Source organism: Scardinius erythrophthalmus, assembly GCF_964197995.2.
Source record: "Scardinius erythrophthalmus genome assembly, chromosome: 23".
NCBI lineage: Eukaryota > Metazoa > Chordata > Actinopteri > Cypriniformes > Leuciscidae > Scardinius > Scardinius erythrophthalmus.
Window position 1 is genome coordinate 5368465 of NC_138243.1, and position 19380 is coordinate 5387844.

The window sequence follows — 19380 nt, forward strand, 5'->3', positions numbered from 1 at the left end:
TTTCGAAAGGGGATGCAAATAAATTACACATTGCTGGGTGTTAGATTTTTTAGAGTCACTTATTTGCTTTAAAAAGTCTTTCAAAATGTCAATGACGTCAGAATGCTGACGTCATTAGCAGAATGCTAGCGTGTTATGGGCAACAACAACTCAACCTGTAAGAAATCGAAAATAAATAAGTACTCGTTCATTCAACTTTCGACCTATAACCCATGTTGAACTTGCAAAACCTACAATCAAATCTGAGATTTCTCAACGGCAATCGGGTGAAAGAGACACATTTAGCCGTTTAGCCCCATTGACTCCCATTCATTTTGCACTCATGGCGAGCGCCCCCAGTGGAACTCTGATTGGAACTACAACCAATAGGACTTAATAGGGCGTTGGAGTGAACAGGCTTTCCGTAGACGGGCTCTGGTATTACTTGATTACTTCAGCCAGAGCCTCTTCAGTGACGCGTTGTGGTCAGTATGGCGCGCGGCCCGTGCCAAAATTAAACATCCGACTGACCGACCGACCGGTCTATATCCGAACGTCTTTTGTACTTCTGAACGGGTGACGTGACGTCAGCGTCTTGAAATTAGTTTTTTTTTAACCATGCAAGAATCCAAGCTGATGTGTAAAGGCTATAAATCGACATTAAAGGTAATACATATTTATTATACACCTAAAACAACACTAAAATATACTTTAAGTGTTAATATATAATGTCAATATACCTACTTGAATAAGTCTTTTACAGTTTTTTTCTGAATTGCTAAAACACTAAACTCCATTCTCTGAACCAAATTCTCAATCGCTAAACAAATTTATGTCTTTCTGTAAAACATTAAACAGGTTCAGGCAGTTAAAACACTGTGTGCAAATCTCATGCACTCTAAACACATTCTCACTCACTAAAACACATTTTGCACTTTGATGCACTTATGTTTCAACATTCTAAACACAGGCAGGCGAAAGTTAAAAAAATTGTTCACACTTTTTCTAATGTGACTAAACCAACTGTACATAATACAAGCCTATTCTGCCTCCATATGTATCAGCCAGAGCCGTTAGCCAATCAGATGTGGCAACTTCATTACACAGGGATCAGTTCACAGGCTCTGGTGCGGAACTGCGGATGCTTGCATATACAGTTGACAGTCAACCAGGGGCTCGTTCTTCGTACGTTGCTTATTACATCCGAGATCAAATGACACATCCAAGATGATATCATCGTGCTAATCATGATCCGGCTAATTGGGTTCTTCGAACTCACCTGTTGTTTATGATTAGTATCGCTGGATTGAGTTATCTGAGATAACTGCGCGTTCATGCGCTGGCTTAAAGCAACAACATGTAACTTTTCAACCTTCATAATATATTTCCAAGACCCTTGTGATGGTACATCGACTTACAATAGGTTGAATGAGACGTCTGCCAGAGCCTGACGGGGTCTGTATCGCTTTTACTGGCACTATGTAACTTCGGGGTGCGGGTAGTAACCTGCGCTCAAAAAGAACTACAAAATTCGACTGCTTTACGGCATACGTCACTTCGCCCAACACTTCCTCAAATGTGGCCAACCAGCGCGTTTGTTTTCGTACGTCTGTTTTCGTCATGGCTGAAGCAGCAGCGAAACGTAAGAAGTCCAAGGTTTTGTCGGAGTAGAGTCGGAAGAGGAAAAGGGAGAGTGATAAACTGAAAGTCAGGACGAGGATCAATATTGGTCGAGCGTTTGCTCGCTGGCGTTAGCTAATGGAGGAGGAGTGTTACCAGACCGATGCTGACTTGGCCGTCATGCTGTTGAACTAGTAAGTAACTGTAAATTGCTTGCATACTATCTTTAGTTTTTCTAATCTGTTGTCTGCCTGGCTACGTTACGGAAACTATCTGGTCCTCCATTTATTTATCTTCATGAATCAGCTAGTAGATGAGCGAATTATCAATCTGGTAGCTAGTAAACACTAACATGCGTTAGTTTTAGATGGTTAGGATGCTATCGCTATTATTCTCGTTCAGATTTGAGCATTGTAATCGACATGCAAATCGCAAATGTTTGAGTTAAAATGTTTAGTCTACTAAATATGTATAAATTATAAAAGGAGGAAGATTAATAATATTATCATTGCCCATATGAAAAGAAGCCTGCATGCTTCATATACAGTAACCGTAAATCATTTTACGGCAGCGGTAATGGACAATTCCGCTTCCAACCTGTAGGGCGACCGCTGAGGAAAAGTTCCATGTTGTTGCTTTAAAAGGGGATATGTATCGATCGTAGAAACATTGATCAGCAACGCTGCTATTGGCTGTTCAGCGTGGCCAAAGAGCGCGCACAGTTTTTCTCCTCAACAGAGCAAGATAGTCGAAGTTTATTCGGAATTTTAATGTTTAATCAAAACGCCAGGGAACACAAAGTCTGCAAAAGCCAGGAGAGAGGGCCGGTAAAAAGTAGCAGAAAATTTAAATCTGTTAGAAGTGGCCATGTTAGATGTTTTTATCACTTATTAGCCTTTTTTGTATTTTAATAATTGCATAATTAGGCTACTTTGTTCATTGTAATGTCAGAGTCACCACACTAGAACATGGGAACTAATAAAAGTGAAGTACAAAAATATTCTACACAGCCTAATGGTAATTTTTAGTTATATTATAGTCTCTTCTCTTCTATAAAAGGCACTGTTAAATAAATGGTTGTCTGTTTATAAAAACAACCAAGAAAAAGGCTGAACAAAAGAAAAGATCTTAGTAGCCTACACTGTAAAATATTTGTACAAATATTGCTGCATTAAATGAAGGCCGCATTAAAAGTAATGATGAATTGCTTTGACTTGTGAAAGTGAAAACTGATAAACTTATGTTAATGTAAAAATATTTTGCCATGAGTTATTGATCACATTTTTCCCGAGTGTAGTTCATTGTAATGACATTGTGTTTTCCTCTTTTGTGCACTTTTACATAATACATCAGCACTTGTATCTGTTCCCAAGAAAGTGGTGGCTGAAATATGTGCAGTAAGTGGACATTTTCTAACTTTCCAAAGGAAAGTATAAGACTTTGTAATGTCCATTTGTTTCCATTGCACTGGACAGTGAATAAACCCTCTCAGATATCTGTCATGGAGGAACTAGCCCACCTGCAAGTGCATAAATAACTTTACTTAATTTATACTTGTATGCTTTATGGCTGCAATATAAGTTGCAGGATTCCACATCTCCAGAAAGGCCTACAGAAGAGTCTGCACAGACAGAGGAGACATAGGCCTACAGGTGGGCAGTGTAGAGCCAACTTTCCCTTTTTATTTGTTGCATGAGGCATGTGCCTAATCTCTCTTGTTGCAGGCACTTGACCACTGACCACTTTACAAAGAACAATTGAAATAAAACTCAAGTAAGGAACTAAGCATATTTGTCTTTTATTAAACATTTAATGATTTTTTTTTTTTTTTGGGCAATGTTGTGTAATATGGCACATGTAGCAATGTCACAGGCCCTGTCAGGTGTGCAACCCTCAGACTTTTCAGACACTGAAATCTTCCCTTTAGTTAGCCAAAGTTCATTTCATTGTGTGCCCTTGTCCTGGCTAGAGCTGGCATTGTAACTGGTTTGGGTCAGGGAATGGGGTCATAAAACACCTGTCTGCAGGAACATGTCATAATCACCTATGAAAAAATGCACTTCTGTTAGGATCAGCATAAGTGTATGTAATACAGTGAGCTTGATATTTAATTGTGGAACTTTTCTTACCACTTTCAAATAATGTGCATAAATGTGAATCTCTGAAAATTCTCAAGTCATGCACAGATCCTGGCCTTTTTGCTTTCACATTTTGTGATTATGGAAGATTTTAGTCAACTGCCTTTTTTTATTTGATATAATATTATTAATCTGGAATATTAAGAATCCCAATTGTAACTGGGCTGCACATTTACATTGTGAACCCCCTTTCTGTTCACATAATCCCCATTTCTGTTCACATAATCCCCTTCATTGAGGCCTTGATGGTATATAGTCTATTTTACCAATCACGTTAGTGAAGCCTGAGTGACATACTGTAATCGGCATGGTCATGATTGTATGATCTTCATAAAAAATGATGATAGCCTAAAAAAATTACTTTAAAAAAAAAACTGCTTTACAACATTGGGTCTTAAGTGGCTTGGAAATGCCAAAAAAAAAAAACGACAGACAGCCCTTTCCCATCAACTTCTCCGCATCTCCAATAGTGTAAAGGAAAGAGCCACTCGCAAATAATCTTAGGGCAATGCAAACAGTTTGTGCTGTATTTAAAGCCAGACTCCGACAAGTCGAAAATAAATGTGCGTTTCCAACAATTTAATAATGTAAACGACAATCTCACGAGTCACGAGAAAAGAAAAAAACATCTCAGAAAGTGCACTATCGCGCTGCGCTGGACTTCCCGTATCAGCTCCGTTTATGAAGCCGCGATCTAATCCTGTTTACATGAAATAAGCCTCTGCTCCCGAGCAGGTTTAAGATTGCGCACCTGTTGCTATGACAGCAAGTCCAGGATGAGCTTCGAAGAACCAAACGATCCAAGATCATGCCAAATCGTCAACAATCAAATCCAGCTAACTGAGTTAGCGACGCACGAAGAACGAGCCCCAGGATGCCTATCACCAACGCGGCAAAAATAAACCAGTCACATTTCAAAGTTCGATTAATTACCGCCAGGTGGTGCAAAGGGACATTTGACAAAACAGCTGCAATTGCTGCATTTTGAAATGTTTAAGTGGAGCTGTGAACTGTTATATATCTGTTTGTAGGCTATTGGTTTATTATAAAAAAAAAAAAAAAAAAAAAAAACCCGCACAAGGTCTTGAAAAAATATTATCCCACTTCTTTTAGAACTATTTTTGTTGGACTAAAATAGTTGCATTGTAATAAGACAATTTTCTTTTTCCAGTAATATCTGATAATCCTTAAAATACAATAATTATTACAATGATATATATTTTACCCCACTGTTTATTTTATTTTTTGAAGGAAAACTACAAAAATACTGATTAAATTAATTTGGCATTGTCTCTTTCCTCTTTCTTAACCATAAGCCTAACAAGTGATGTTTAAACTTAAAATGTTTATGCTCATAGAACAAGAAAAGCAATTAATTCAAGACGTTGTTTGAAAGCAATTGTAATATAAATTAAAGCTGCGAGCAACATCTGATCGGGATTCAACCGTTTAAGGCCTTTAAGCCTTTAATTGCCAATCCAGGCAATTTACCATAGGACATATATGGTTTTTAACAGTTGCTAAATGTAAAATGTAGAAAGGCATCTGATTAAACAAACAGCTTGTTAGTGTTTTGAACGTGGAAGAACAGTGTTGACCATGAAAGAACTAGGAGCTGATGTTTTGCTTTCAAAAGATAAGCTGTGATTGGCTGAAGCAGTTTGCTTATCTGAATCTGGTGTGTGTGCTGTGGCTGAAGCGGCCAGTGCGACAGAGACGCGATCTGAGTGGAAATTTGTAATGTTTAAATTCCCTGATGTGGGCAAAAGACAAATATAAAATATGTTTATTTGAAATGTCATTTCTGGCAAAGATGCCTTACGCTGGGCTAGAGTTAAAAGATGGTAGATAAAGTTTGATTTTAGAAGTTTATGAGAGTGCAGAGCACCAGTCCTGAATGCCTCAGAGTCTCTCTCATTCAATGTCAGCTAAAAGCTGTCATCTGAGCCTGTATCATAAGTGTTAATAAGCTATTTATAATGAAGCACAGTGTTTCAGTTGAAAACCATAGACATGGAGATGTTAAAAGAGATCATGCTACAGGCAGTTCAGATTTCATACATTTAAAGTGAAATTTTCAAATGTTTTAAAAGTAAAACTGAATGACTTTAAAGAAGTCTTAAACGATAGAAGTGACGCTTTTGACTAGTTTAATTAAGGACCAGTAATTACTTTTGTCATTTATGGTGCTGATTTGAATTACTTTCTGGATCAGTTTAAGTATTTATGTAAATTGGAATCGTGAAGTTGTAGATCGCCGTCCATTGTGGGCTGAGAAACAAATATGTTATAGGTTTGATGGTGTTGGATTACATTTTTATTAAAAGTTTAATTTAGTTTTTCCACTGCAATAGTATATAAACTGATAAAGTTTAGTAGACTGATTTCAGATGATTATTGAGTCTCCAGCAAAGAGTCTCCTTTCCTGCCAGACTTGTTTTCTCTATTGTGTTTTAAATAAGTCAGATCACTTGATTCTCACCTTTCGGAGCCCAGACGTTGAGTCGTTAGGTTGATTGACTTTCACCTATTGTCTTTAATGGCTCTGGGATGGCTTTTGGAATTGGAGTTCCTGGCCAGTATCAGCATGTGAATAGTTATGCTGATTCAATTGGACTCAGAGTAGGGTGTGTTCCCACTTCATTTGCATGCTTTATTCAGAGTTCCCGCCTCTATGTAATCCCTCCCCCTTGGAATGTATATAGCTACAATGTATAATGTTTTAGTTAGATCATGTTGGAAGTTTCTACAGCCGTGTACAGAGGAGTTCTCAATAAAGAATAACTTCCGTTGAACGCGATCCCAACTGTCTCCTGGTCTCTGCTTTGAAGAAAGAAAAACTTTACAACAGATGGTGCCTTGTGACCCGGATGGAGAAAAAGGAAACTCAAAGAACTGCATCTTGAAACTTCAAGCTCAAAGATCTCAACGAAGCTGACTGAGTTCCAGACTGAATCTTCTGAATCCAGGTTGAAAACTTCAAGCTCCAAAAAGATCTCAAAGACTGATTTTTTTCCAGACGGAATCTTTCTCTACAAATGAAAGACTCGGTGAGTTTCACTCCATTAAAAGAACCAATGCAGACCAGTACAAATGTTTTCCTCTGCGCCGTTCAGAGAAGAAGTTAACAAACAGCTGTAGAGTTTGGTTAACTAAAGATAAGCCTCTAAAAAAGTTTTTCTTTTAGAGATGAAATTTACCCCCTGTTGTTGGCAGGGAAGATTAACAGTTACATGTTAATATTGTGTGTATGCTCTTGCTAGAGAAGACCTATCTGTAAGCTAGAGAATTAGCTTTAGAATTAGATTTAGCTTCTTGTGCTAATAAGATTGTACCCTATGTTTGCAAGACAGTAGAGAGAAGTTTTTTTTTAGTGTTTGTTTGTGGTAACAAAAAAATTCACAAAATGTTTAGGAAAAGTACTAGACAGATTACACCTTTTTGGACAGATAGTGAATTCAAGTCTTTGTTATCAGAGCACATGGACTCCATCGTGACTAAGCCAGTCAGATTGAATTTAACCAAGAAATTTGGCATTGATCCAGAGAAAGTGTGGTCAATTGAAGATTGCAAGAAAGTGTTGAGTGCATGTATCAGGAAGAAAAATCTGAAAGGCATCATCGGTTGTCACCGAGAATTTAGCTTATCCATTGCACAAGAACAAGCGCAGTGTATTGCTAAGTTGAAAGAACAGATCAAACAATTGCAGACTCAGGTGTCCTGTCTCAAGACAAACGTGGGCCATAACAAAGCCTCAACCAAATGTGATTTAGAAGACCAACAGTCAGAGGAAAGCTATCCTGATTTACAGTCTTTTGATAGTATAGAGGACAATGTCAATACAGATGTAAATGCAGTTGAAGTGTGCGTAGCTAGACAAAAGCCTCAGGGAAAAGGTGTTGATACAGTTCCATTTGCAACCCCCATATTGCAGCCACAAGCAATCAAAACATCTTTAGGTCCTAAAGAGATTGAGAGAATTGCTGAAAGTTTGCCATCAGTGCAAAGAAATTTTTCTGAGTTTAGAAGAGCATTGATCAGCAAAATGCGGCTCTATGATATGACTCTAGCTGAAGTCACCCAGCTAATATCACAGATCTTGACTGAGTCAGAATTCAATGATTTTGAAAGTGCTGTAAATAATTCTGAACTGCAACAGGCCAGTAAAGATGAATTGAGAGAGGAAGTTGTTAAAGTGTTAAAAAACATTGTTGGACCGAAGGTGGACTGGTCAAAGCTCACTAATTGTGTACAGAAGAAGGATGAAACTGTTTGTGAGTACACAGAACGATTCTGTCAGATCGCTGCCATTTACAGCGGAATTGCCGACACTCCAGAGAAAGTGTTAGGTCATAATGGTCCTCTAGTTCGCACATGGTCCGATGGTCTTTTGTCAGAACATAGAAATGCATTGCCTTTCTTAGATCTTACATGGTCAAATAGAACCCTGCAAGACAACTTGGACAGTTTAGCTATTTGGGAAAGAGACTTTGATGTCAAGGCAAGAGTAAAAATTGCAGCAGCATCCTTTAAGGTTAACTCAGAGAAGCCAAAGAAACGCAAAAGTCCTAGAGAAGCCAGTTGTTCTTACTGTGGCAAGCACGGACATTTTGGAAAAGAATGTCGAAAAAATAAAAATAACTTAAGACAAGTTAACAATGTTATGCAGCTCTTGCTACATTTGTTTGCTACTTTGAAGCAACCCCTCCCCTCGTCACTGGACTCGTGGGTAAGCTTTTTGAGGTGTTAACAATTTGGGCTGTGATTGCTTAATCTCCCCAGTAACTTACAACAAAGATGAAAGACTTATTTTTTTTTGTTTAATAGAACAAAAGGAAAGTGACTGTCACAGCCTTTGTTTGGGGGATATTCAGAAAACTCACAGCCATAAATGTTACACTACAGAACACTACAATCAGACCTCCATGCTCTATATGATGTCTATTAAGACTGATGTTTCACTGGAGAATGAAAATGTGCCAATTTTCTCACACACTGTACAGTGTGTGCACAACACAGGGGCAGAATAGGACACGGTTCAGTGAGGGCCCTGGAAAGAACTGACGCAACAGGCGTCGGGGGCCAATCCAGGGTGAAGACACTACCTCATAGGCCTTTCCTCATTTAGTCCATCCTTACCTCACTGGTCCATAGGTGTCAAATCAATTAAGAAATAGGGAAAGAATGAAACGACAACAGTACACTCTGAAAACGATAGAACCATTGTGTTTAAACTGCTACAACCGTAGTGTTTTGAAGAAATACTGCTCTCTGTTTTTCTGTTTTCTGTCTTACAGTGTGCAGATAAAACTTGATGGCTTTTTCAAGATCCATATGCAGCGACCGTCTCATCTGCGTATGAAGCCCCAACCTCAAGAAGACAACCAGACCCACTGCTGAACGAACTATCACAAAAGAAAATGAAAAATACACAACGCAGAAAATTCACGGACCCTAAATTGCATGTTTGTTTCTGTGTCAGCATGCAATTACAGATGAACAACACAGAGCAAGTTATATGTGCCTGTAACTTTTTCAAGTTACAAGAATGAACTTTTAAGGGTACTTTGATAAAAGTTAGACTTAAAACCACTATACGATCAAATGACTTATGGAAGGATGAAGTCTATGCATGAATATTGCTGTTCTGCTGTTTCTTTGTTTTCTTGTGTTACTCGAATGTGTTGATGTCTTCGCAAGCAGAAACCTGGTGTAAAGCATCACCTCAGATTTCCATGAACAAGCCTCATGAGGGACGAGTCATCAGAGCGACTCTACGTGGGAAATGGACGCTACAGGAAACAGACTTCACAGCTATTCAGGCGCCATGGACTTTCAAGAATTCCACTCTTATGCTACATGGTTTTCTGTGTAATCATGTAGTTTATATGACATTTTACACCCTGCGTCGCAGGTGTCAACAGTTATGGTTTTGAGAAGAACTATGACACTCATGTAAATCAAGGACACAACACAGAATAAGTTACACGTGCCTGTAATTTACACAAGTTACAAGAATTAACTTTTAAGTGTATAAATTTGTATTTTTGTGAGAGTTATTAGAACTCTCAAAGGGGGAAGTGTTGGATTACATTTTTATTAAAAGTTTAATTTAGTTTTTCCACTGCAATAGTATATAAACTGATAAAGTTTAGTAGACTGATTTCAGATGATTATTGAGTCTCCAGCAAAGAGTCTCCTTTCCTGCCAGACTTGTTTTCTCTATTGTGTTTTAAATAAGTCAGATCACTTGATTCTCACCTTTCGGAGCCCAGACGTTGAGTCGTTAGGTTGATTGACTTTCACCTATTGTCTTTAATGGCTCTGGGATGGCTTTTGGAATTGGAGTTCCTGGCCAGTATCAGCATGTGAATAGTTATGCTGATTCAATTGGACTCAGAGTAGGGTGTGTTCCCACTTCATTTGCATGCTTTATTCAGAGTTCCCGCCTCTATGTAATCCCTCCCCCTTGGAATGTATATAGCTACAATGTATAATGTTTTAGTTAGATCATGTTGGAAGTTTCTACAGCCGTGTACAGAGGAGTTCTCAATAAAGAATAACTTCCGTTGAACGCGATCCCAACTGTCTCCTGGTCTCTGCTTTGAAGAAAGAAAAACTTTACAACAATGGCAACAACAAAGTGACACATTGGCTAAGTCAATATCAAATTATCCAGAGAACCCCTCACATTTATGATTATTGTGAACTCAACAAAGGAGGAGAATGTTGTTTGACTGACATTGACCAAGTCTGTACACCACGACCTGACCTGATAGAAACAATTAATGACTTTGACATTGAAAATGTTTGTAGATGACTGACTTAAGAGACCAAACAACAGGCCTGAAAAGCAGTGAGACTCAGGGCTGCAGCCCTTCAAATTATTAGATAAGAAGATGAGATTGTTGCATACGTAATATTTTGTTTCAGAGGCAGAGAAAGATGTCTGGAGGAAATTTGGCTGAAGGACGACATTTGGGTTAGTGTTGCAAACTTTGTTTACCAAAAAAAACATTGTGTTAAATTGATGCACGAGTTGGATCATGCATCAAAAGGGGGATGGTAACAATTGCCACAGGTTTACCAAGGGGTTCACATTTGCTGAATGCAATCGCACAGGTGGGACAATAAATGTTGGGAGGACACTAAAGAGAGTCAAAGAATCCTGAAAAACAAACAACAGCATGTTAATATACAGCATGAGACGGAAATGTGTACCTTGAAATGCAATGTAACTAAGTCGCTTTGGATGAAAGCGTCTGCCAGATGCATAAATGTAAATGTAAGTCCAGCAGCAGCTGCTTGTGACTAAACACTAAACCTGTGCAGATCCAACTGGAGGAGAACCAACAGGAGTAGAGAATAGGGATGCAGCGATTATCCAATTTCACGCTTAACTGCAATTTAAAGTGGCATGGTTAATAAATCGTATAGGCTTCGCTAAACAGTTTCTGTTGCATGAAACAGAACTGTTGCAACTTGCACAAAACGAAAACAAAGTTACACCAGTGGTGCACCAGCTTGAAAAGCCGTGCTTATCAGAGACAAAGAGGCCACTATTGTACACACTAGATTATCTATGGCAGAGGGATCAAACAGCGAAGCTTTATTTCCACCAAAGAAACGCCTGAAGTCGGCATTCTATTCCAGCTGAACCCCCTGCGCGAGTTTACGGCGACCGTTATTTTGGAACGTATTATTTCCATGCCAATGTGTCATGCAGCCACACTACATATAGGCAAGGCCGTCCATAAGGGGGGATAAAGGGGAACGTTTTCTGGGGCCCAGCCACTAGGGGAGGCCCATGCAGTCCAGCAATGTTTATGTTCATCCTAAATATAAGCAAAGGTTACCATATTTTATTTTGAACCAAAATAGCACCATTAATTGTTGAAAGTGAGAAAAAAAGCATTTTATTTAATGTTGCATGAGTGAAATGTAGCCTGTGTCATAATGAAACACCCCTCTCCTGAAAATGGTCTGAGTAGCCAACGCAATGTCAAAACGCCAGTGCTTCGCGCCAGTTCGCGGTCAGCAGCGCAAGTGACCTTAAATTACTATCTTAATGTTGGAGCTCAACAGGATTTATGACTTGAAGCTTGAGAGCATTTATGGTGATGTTTGCATTGCACTAAGGATATTTTACACTTTACCTGTATAGGTCTATGTATCGCATTATTCAAAATATTCACAAACTAGTTAACTAGCCTAAATCATGAAATATATGATATATATGTCAAATATGTGGAAGTGAATGTGTTTAGTCGTTTAAACATCTTTATAATGTTAGTTGATATAATGCACAATGAGTTTACAATTCAGAGGATCTGTCATTTTTCCCGAAATATATAAAAGTACGTGGCCAGTGAACATGGGAGAAGAATAAACTTTGTTTCATACACAATGTGTATCTGATGTATAAATAAAACACTTTGTCAAATAATAATTGAAAGGATTATTATTGCAGCTTCCATAGCCATCAGTGTATTTTTTTATACATAGTACTTCATTTAAATGTCTATTTAAATCTATGAAAACTCAAATAACATTATGTGGTTGAAAACAATGAATATTTGACATAAAGATAGATATGAAAAGCACTGAGCGCTCAGCGCCAGCCAACGCTCAAGAGCACGTTTGAATTTATTAGAGACACACAGAACGGTGTAATCACACCTTGTGATCATACACATTTCGGGGGTGCATTTCACATGTAAAATTAGGTAAATTATTAAAAAGATTATTAAAATGAATTTGTATGGATGACAGCTGATGACAATAACAGTTCTGTCTGTTCCCCTCATACTGACTCATACTAGAGAAGAGCTCACCTTACTTTAATTAAGGGAGAGATGGACTTCTGTCTTTATTATTATTTTGTGCTGTATTATTTGATTACTGTGTTATTTCTGTTTCAAAGGCAGCAATAAATAACACTTTAAAATCTAAAGTGTTCATGTGATTTTATACATTGTTGTGAAATTAATGAATGCATAATAATCATGATAATTGTGAAACCGTGATTATTCCTCAGACTATAATCGTACCAAAGAAATCTATAATCATCACATCCCTAAATAGAGAAGGAAAATTGTAAACTAACACCAGAAATAAACCTGAAATAAATAAATAAACTGGGTCTGTTTGCTCGCTGAAGCCCCTGGTCAGGCACAAAACTAAATTCTTTGGAAATCATTCCACTTTGTCAGGAAGAAGTTTCTCCATTTTGAGTGTCCTGCAACGAATATTGATAGAAACATCTGTTTCATTAGCACAGATCACAGCTGTATGATTCACTAGTAAAACTGTCTTAAAGTAGAGCTGCTTTATGTTGCTAATTCATGTGAATAATCAGCAGGTTTTGCATTGAACTTTGTGTTTCTGGAAGAGGCTAAAAATGTGCTAGTTGCATATGGCCGCCATGCTGGATTTCCCACATGGAAAATGAATCATTAATTGTGATTCACACAATTAATTAGTGTGATTCTTTATGGGTTCAGAGAATCCCTGTGCAAAGCTTGCTAAACCCTTTGCAAGCTTTGCATGGCGGGTTTTAAACTAAAATTTTGTGCAAAACTTGCAGCCAGGCATTTCACACACTTGCCGTGCAGGCAGTGTTGGGAAAGTTACTTTGGAAATTTACAGTTACAGATTACAAGTTACCCTGTTCAAATTGTAATAAGTAGTGTAACTATTTAAATTACTTTATTAAAGTAATGTAACTGATTACATTTGATAAATTACACAAAAAATGTTTAAAGTTTTCAGCTGTTAATCTTTGCTTTTACATGGCAGGAGGCATCGTGCACATCAAAAACATATCCTAGATTTTTACAGAAAATATTCAGGTGTAACCCCCTTTGTAATCGTTAACATTTTCATAAGTAACTGTAATTTAATTACAGAATTTTTCTCAGTAACTGTAACGGATAACCGTTACATTTATTGGTTACACTTTATTTTAAGGTGTCATTGTTACAGAGTAATTATATATTTAAGTACTGAGTAATATTAAGCAACTACTTACTATAGGGTTAGGGTAGGATTAGGGTTTGGTTGAGGGTTAGTTGCATGAAATTATGTATAATTTACTGTTATTACATGTAACATATGTAACAAGGACACTGTAAAATAAAGTGTTACCCATTTATTTTGTAATAAATTATGCAACACTTTTACATGTAACTAGTTCTGATGTGTATTTACTCGCTACCTGTTTTGTGGTCCTCCCAAGCGACTCTCGGGTCAGTCGCCACATTCGAATGGAAGGCCAAAAGGGCCAAAATGCGTGAAACTGTCGTGTTAACACGTAAATTATTGGACTGATTTGGTGCTCTTGCTCAGCTTGTAAAAAGCAGTTTTTAATGTGAAAATACATGTTGAAGACATGTCTTTTCAAGACATCTTTTCATATTTCTAAAGCATCTTTTTATAATTTATGCATTATTTGTTAGAGATTAAGATCATTAAGCCTTATGAATCTGAGATTCGGTTTTTCGAAGTTAATAAATATATATATATGTATATATACACACTCACCTAAAGGATTATTAGGAACACCATACTAATACTGTGTTTGACCCCCTTTGCCTTCAGAACTGCCTTAATTCTACGTGGCATTGATTCAACAAGGTGCTGAAAGCATTGGTTAGAAATGTTGGCCCATATTGATAGGATAGCTTGCAGTTGATGGAGATTTGTGGGATGCACATCCAGGGCACGTTCCACCACATCCCAAAGATGCTCTATTGGGTTGAGATCTGGTGACTGTGGGGGCCATTTTAGTACAGTGAACTCATTGTCATGTTCAAGAAACCAATTTGAAATGATTCGAGCTTTGTGACATGGTGCATTATCCTGCTGGAAGTAGCCATCAGAGGATGGGTACATGGTGGTCATAAAGGGATGGACATGGTCAGAAACAATGCTCAGGTAGGCCGTGGCATTTAAACGATGCTCAATTGGAACTAAGGGGCCTAAAGTGTGCCAAGAAAACATCCCCCACACCATTACACCACCACCACCAGCCTGCACAGTGGTAACAAGGCATGATGGATCCATGTTCTCATTCTGTTTACGCCAAATTCTGACTCTACCATCTGAATGTCTCAACAGAAATCGAGACTCATCAGACCAGGCAACATTTTTCCAGTCTTCAACTGTCCAATTTTGGTGAGCTCGTGCAAATTGTAGCCTCTTTTTCCTATTTGTAGTGGAGATGAGTGGTACCCAGTGGGGTCTTCTGCTGTTGTAGCCCATCCGCCTCAAGGTTGTGCGTGTTGTGGCTTCACAAATGCTTTGCTGCATACCTCGGTTGTAACGAGTGGTTATTTCAGTCAAAGTTGCTCTTCTATCAGCTTGAATCAGTCGGCCCATTCTCCTCTGACCTCTAGCATCAACAAAGCATTTTCGCCCACAGGACTGCTGCATACTGGATGTTTTTCCCTTTTCACACCATTCTTTGTAAACCCTAGAAATGGTTGTGCGTGAAAATTCCAGTAACTGAGCAGATTGTGAAATACTCAGACCGGCCCGTCTGGCACCAACAACCATGCCACGCTGAAAATTGCTTAAATCACCTTTCTTTCCCATTCTGACATTCAGTTTGGAGTTCAGGAGATTGCCTTGACCAGGACCACACCCCTAAATCCATTGAAGCAACTGCCATGTGATTGGTTGATTAGATAATTGCATTAATGAGAAATTGAACAGGTGTTCCTAATAATCCTTTAGGTGAGTGTTTATATAGTCTATATTACAAAGTTATATATATTACACACACACTACACTTTACACATTATACTACATTACACACACAAACACACACACACATACAGTGAGGAAAATAAGTATTTGAACACCCTGCTATTGGGGTCTGAAATTGTCATCGTAGGTGCATGTCCACTGTGAGAGACAATCTAAAAAAAAAAGTAAATCCAGAAATCACAATATATGATTTTGTAACTATTTATTTGTATGATACAGCTGCAAATAAGTATTTGAACACCTGTCTATCAGCTAGAATTCTGACCCTCAAAAGACCTGTTTGTCTGTCTTTAAAGGGATAGTTCACCCAAAAGTTAAAATTCTGTCATCATTTACTCACCCTCAAGTTGTTTCAAACCTGTAAGAATTTATTTTTTCTGCTGAACACAAAAGAAGATATTTTGAAAAATGTCTAACCAAACAGTTGATGGACCCCATTGACTTCTATAGTATTTTTTTTCCTACTATGGAAGTCAATGGGGTCCATCAACTGTTTGGTTACAGACATTTTTCAAAATATCTTCTTTTGTGTTCAGCAGAAAAATAAATTCTTACAGGTTTGAAACAACTTGAGAGTGAGTAAATGATGACAGAATTAAAATTTTTGGGTGAACTATCCCTTTAAAATGTCCACCTCCACTCCATTTATTATCCTAAATTAGATGCACCTGTTTGAGGTCGTTAGCTGCATAAAGACACCTGTCCACCCCATACAATCAGTAAGAATCCAACTACTAACATGGCCAAGACCAAAGAGCTGTCCAAAGACACTAGAGACAAAATTGTACACCTCCACAAGGCTGGAAAGGGCTACGGGGAAATTGCCAAGCAGCTTGGTGAAAAAAGGTCCACTGTTGGAACAATCATTAGAAAATGGAAGAAGCTAAACATGACTGTCAATCTCCCTCGGACTGGGGCTCCATGCAAGATCTCACCTCGTGGGGTCTCAATGATCCTAAGAAAGGTGAGAAATCAGCCCAGAACTACACGGGAGGAGCTGGTCAATGACCTGAAAAGAGCTGGGACCACCGTTTCCAAGGTTACTGTTGGTAATACACTAAGACGTCATGGTTTGAAATCATGCATGGCACGGAAGGTTCCCCTGCTTAAACCAGCACATGTCAAGGCCCGTCTTAAGTTTGCCAATGACCATTTGGATGATCCAGAGGAGTCATGGGAGAAAGTCTTGTGGTCAGATGAGACCAAAATAGAACTTTTTGGTCATAATAAGAATGTTGTTGACTGACAATGGTTTCAGTACCAAACAGCTCCTCAGAGCTAGGTGTACAGGTGGTCAGAATTAAGTGCGGATACGCTGTCAAAAGATGTCGGGAGTGGGCTATTGTCAGTCAGACCGGCCGCTCTGTCCAAAGTAGGCTACACCAGAGTTCTGACCGCTGCCGTCTTTTGATGCGCGAATGCACACAAAGTGGTCAAGCGTATAACTAGACGCGGCAGGCGCGAATTTGACACGCTATTCGCGTCCTGTGTGAACGCACAGTTATACACAGTTATACGCACGACTACGGCTTTTCTCAAGTAGTGTAAGAGTTTTGTGCAGCATTTAGGACTTCCAAAATAATCCGGCGGGCCAGAAAATATTGCTGGTGGCACCAGTTGTCGTTCCCTGCTCTATATGATGGGATTTATCTGACCTTGGTGACGTGAGACTGCTAGCAGATGGTCGGTTTAGCCAGTCTGTCTGCTTCCTGACCCGAGCCCCAGATTGTCATGTTTTATCTCTTAAGACTATGAGCCATCTCTAAGACTATGGTTTGCCCCAAAAACTTTTCCAATTGTCTATGAATTCTACATTATTTTGCGGACACCACCTCGACAGCCAACCATTGACTGAACACAATCTACTGACTATCTCATCACTCCTGCGAACAGGAAAGGAGCCAGAGCAAATTACAGTGCCTGACATCATACTTGCATGTTCACACACCTCTTTAATATTAATTTTGGGGATCTCCGACTGGCGGAGTCGAACATCATTTGTGCCGACGTGAATGATAATCTTAGAGAATTTACGATTTGCATTTGCCAGCACTTTCAAATTTGCTTTGATGTCAGGCGCTCTGGCTCCCGGCAAACACATGTGACTGGTGGCTGGCGTCTCTATTTTCCCGTTCCGTGTAATAGAATCGCCAATAGCTAGGGCACAAACAACAGGATTCTCAGTGGGTGTTTCACTGAGTGGGGAGAATCTGTTTAATGTTGTTATCGGAATGGAAGAGCAGTGTTTTGTCCCACGACAATAGTGTCTCACCGCCACCCAATTGCCCTGCTGCATGGGCTCTACTTCAGCTGGAACCGAACAATAACGATTTAGTTTGAAGCTAGCTATGTCAGATTAATGTGTGATGTTATATTTAGCAGTATAAACAACAAGGAATGATGGTAAATAATGATTCAAAACAGGAAGATATACAAAGCTTGTTAGACGCACACCAACACAAACAGCAGCAGAAGCAATGAGGCAGACAGGAGCAATCGAACTCAAATGTGAATAATGAACTCAAACAAATGTGTTCAAAGTTGCACAAGTTAGGCTACAAAGATACAAAATGCAATACGTCACGTCAAGCGCAGCGTCTCCTCCACTCGCACGCATCACTCCAGGCCGGCTGTGCTGTATTGTTGTAACGAACTGCTCTGAGACACGAAGGTAGAGAAGAGATTCCAAACAAAGACAAACAAATCCAGAGGGTGAGAATGGATGTGAAAACCAGGCTATTATAGGGCGAGTTAAACAAGGTAAAGAGACACAGGTGGATGCAATCAGGGATGATGATCAAATGAAACAAGACACAGCTGAAACTAATAATGAGCCGAAGGTTCTGGGAAGTGAAGTCCAGGAATAACAGAGTCTATGGAAACTGTGAGGGACTAGGCTGCCATCAGTTGGCACATGTTGGCACCTGCAGCTGACAGATGTAACAATTGTAATAACAAGAAGATGTACTGACAGATGTAATAACAAGAAGAATAGAACATAGAAAATAACAGATGGCAGAAATAACATGAACCAAAGTAATAATGACTCACTGTCATCTAAACTGGAGAGATCTGGCACAGGCGGCAACTCTTGATCCTGGAGGGACCTGGGACACACAGAGACTCCAGAACTTCTAGACCTGGCTTGGCACACACACACACACCGACTCAGGTTCAGCATGATCCGCGTCTGGCGTTTCCTTGATCCTGGAGGGACCTGGAACACACAGAGACTCCCGCGGGCCGGGTCGGGCCGATATTTCCCGCCACTATCCTCGGCCCAGGCTGGGCCCTTGATCAAGCATTTGTGTTTTTTAGTCATTACTTTATTAGCCTAATTGGGTGGGGAGAAAGCTATGCCATAATCAGAAATATTATACATATATCTTAAGCAAAGTAGGCCTAGGTAACAAAGTCAAGTCAAGTCATCTTCATTTATATAGCGCTTTTAACAATGTAGATTGTTCCAAAGCAGCTTTACAGAGATACAAGGATAGTTTAAAGTAGCAGAGATTGTTTTGGCTTTATAGCAGTTCTTAAATATAGTTATTTTCCAGCTAAAGGTAATTTGATTGATTCACTTCGGTCGCAACGATCATTAGTTATTAACTTAGTGGCCACTAACATGACACTGTTTTAACAGGAAACTCTACACAGACTTTAAACACGAAACCTGAGAGAACACTGATGGCGAGCACATGCGTATTACGAGTTCAGTCTATTGGTATGCGCGTTTGAATACATGTGTGCAGGCCTTTAATTCCCTACAAACCAAGCCTTAAAAAACTACTTGTCTGGTCTTAACATTTTGATACAGAATTGTATCACTTCGGGGTAGATACGCGAACCGAATTTTCCCGACAACGCTTTATCT